We start from the raw sequence: 3,334 nt of genomic DNA on the forward strand, positions 1-3,334 counted from the left end.
TACCGACTTTAGATTTGTGTAATTATGAAATTAGGGGTAATAGTTAATTTAGTAAATTAAATTTTCTATAAAAGGTGAGATAACCGCCCAAAGTAAAGTTGAAGAAGCTTACTAAAGAAGCTAATAACTATCATCGAAGGACCGAGAGAGAAACTTGCAGAAATGGAAGAAGCGGTTATTGAAATGCCCTCATTTTATTTGTTCAGTCTTCTCCTCCATGGAATATTCCGATGGCGGTGACGGAAGCACCGGTGTTTCCACCAAGCCATCATGCTCTGTCGCTGGATTCGTCAGGAATGCTATGTCCGGGCGAGGCAGAGAACCGATCGAAAATGAAGTTTCGATATTATCCGGTGAGTTTGAATGAAGATTCTCAGTTTTGACGTCGGTATTTTGAGGTTACTTAGTGTTTAGCACATCATATTTGATTAGTTTGGAGTTGGAATAGTTGAAATCCGTCTCAGAATCAGATGGTAGTATGTTTATCCGGTGAGTTTGAATGAAGAATCTCAGTTTTGACGACACTATTTTGAGGTTACTTAATTAGAGTTTAGTTAGGGCAACGTGTTTGATTAATTTAGAGTCTATTACTTGAATATGCTAGTTTGTATATCTTCCTATAACTCTGCATTCATGGAATAAAATCCAGATGATTAGTTCGCAACCTTTAATTAATTTCCAAAGTCATAATATGTTTTCTCTTGATTTGTTTGTTTGTTTGTGTAATAATATTCGTGCCTGCATTATAGTGTGATGATGAAAGTGGAGTGGTAACACAATTCTGATTTAGCTACAGGGATACGACTTGACCTAATTTGAAGAATCCCAACAAATTAGCGATGGAGCAATGTCCATGCTCGGCCTGTTGGATTCTGCATCTGCTTATAATAAATCTTGTAACATTGTTCATCTCTGCAAGAAATGATTTATTCTTTGTTGTATGCCCATGTTTGACGAATTTGGATATGGATTTGGTATTTGCTGGTATACTAGTACATATTGAGAATCATCACAAGGAAGAGGTGGATGAACTCCTTAATTACCTGTCTGAAAATTTTATGTTGACATTTAATATAGGTTTTATTAGAAAGGGTGCTATGAATTCCCCAATGGTTATGCCCGATCAAGGCTTCTTTGGTTGTTCCTAATTGGACTATCACTTTTTTCCTTTAACATTCTAGCTTCTTTCATTATTAAAAACACAACATGTATTTTCTTGTCTTTATTGAGTGATGAATATATTTTTCTTTGATGTGTCTAACATTATTATGTATAAACTTATAAAACCAATAATATCATGATCAGATATGAATGGATTGTTTGGAAACTTCTTAAAGTCTTGGAGAGTTTTCGAGTAGACCCGAGAGTGGGAGGAGGAAGGAGCTTGGAGGGACATGGTAAGGTATTTCTCTTGGTATTTTTTCAGTAGTTTATGTATCTATTTGGTCTTTTTATCCTTGCTGGAATTTAACCAAGTTATAAGTCAAACATCAATTTGCACCTTACTGAAAATCCATACATAGAGATTTTCACATAGCAAAAAGCTCAATTTTTGTGTGTAATATAATCTTGCATGCGATAACTTGATATACGGAGAGGACAAAAACTAAAGGACAAAAACTAATTGCACCAGCCGGGAATTGAACCCGGGTCTGTACCGTGGCAGGGTACTATTCTACCACTAGACCACTGGTGCTTGCATTTATATAATTTAAATGCCTCTAATATATTTGGGATTACTTGTTTTTTTAAAACTAGTTTTTTTAACCAACGATAAATATAACATGTGTTGATCTGTTGAACAGTTTCTGTCACACCAACTGATTGCTTGAACCCAGTCCTTATTCAAGCTCGCCTGCTTCAAATTAAGAGGCTCAGATGAATTATTTACAATGGATAAAAAATAATATAATCTGCATCTGTACAAGGAGGATTATATTTTGAAGGATGCTCAGTTATAAATGGTGGATTATATTTTGAATGAGTAGTTTTAAAATGCCAACATTAGTTAGCAATATGATCATTTAGCCATGTGGGTGTATGTTTTCTCTAATTGCTTCTCCTAGTCTGTTTATCTAGGTTTTGTTCATTCAATGATTTAGTAGCTCCGATCAATCGTGACATTCCGAGTAGTATTTTCATATTTTGGAGTAAAAACCGAGAAGTTTGGAGGTACATAGTAAGGTATTTCTCTTGAACTCCTTGTTTTGTATTTTATTTAGGAGTGTGTTACTTATTGAGGGGTAAATTATGACTAAATATATTGATGAAAACTCATAGTTCTAGAAGAGGGTTAAAAATTAAAATTGTGATATTTTGAAATTAAGATTAAAAATTTCAAGGACATAACAATATCATTGTACTAGCCAGGAATTGAACACTAGTAAGTACCGTGACAGGGTATTAATAATCTAACAATGGTACTATAATATTTTTGTTAGTAGTGATAAATATATTCATATACATTTAAAGATTAAACTTATGAATATATTAATTAGAACTGATGTTATAATTTCCGGCCTTTGTAGTGTGGGCCTGTAACCCATATGGGGCATTAATAATATTGTATGGTTTGGTGCTATCCATTTAGAACGTATAAATTATAAAATAAATTTTTTATTCAGATTATTATTGTCTTAGGATACATATACTTACTTTCTGAGGATCTCTTAACACTGTGCATCTATGCAAGAAGTGATTTATTTATTTGTTATAGGCATGTGGTTTAAACTGAATGATTTGGTGTTTGCTGGTATTGAGAATCAGAAGGATAACAGTTGGTGATTCCTAGACCTGTCTTTCAATCCCATTGATTGTTCCTAAATACACTATCACTTCCACTTCTTGGTGTTACTGAGAATCAGATGCGTGGGTGGTGGACATAGAAGACAAGTACCAAAAGTTCAGATGTGATTCTTTATGGTTCTATATTTCTCAATTCCTTCTTGAGAAAGGTATTTCTCTTCAACTCGGATTTCTGTCTTGTCTTTTATTAAAGAGTGTGTTACTAATGGTAAATTATGACTTAATATATTGATGAATAGTCATATATTTTTAGAATGTAATTTTGATGGGTGTTAATGACTACCTTAATTAAAATTAAGAGGCTCAGATGAAATTATTTACACTGGATCATGATAGATTTGAAGAGTTCGCTCCTCCTATCTGATCATTGAGTACCATCAACTTGACTAACTTTTTTTTTTGTATCTTGCTTTGTTTAACCAAACATATTAAACTACTAAACATCATCCTAATAAACTATTTATCCTATTCATTTGACTAAATAATTCCACATCAATAATGATTATAATCAACTTATTCTTACCGTTTT

The 3,334-nt window shown here is 33.1% G+C and overlaps 1 non-coding gene across 1 annotated transcript; it reads right to left on the minus strand.

Moving 5' to 3' along the window:
• Positions 1-1,625: 1,625 nt before the first annotated feature.
• TRNAG-GCC lies at positions 1,626-1,696 on the minus strand. Its single transcript has one exon. It is a non-coding gene; the product is annotated as a tRNA-Gly (tRNA).
• Positions 1,697-3,334: the final 1,638 nt, after the last annotated feature.

This window comes from Impatiens glandulifera, unplaced genomic scaffold (genome assembly GCF_907164915.1).
Source record: "Impatiens glandulifera unplaced genomic scaffold, dImpGla2.1, whole genome shotgun sequence".
Taxonomy (NCBI): domain Eukaryota; kingdom Viridiplantae; phylum Streptophyta; class Magnoliopsida; order Ericales; family Balsaminaceae; genus Impatiens; species Impatiens glandulifera.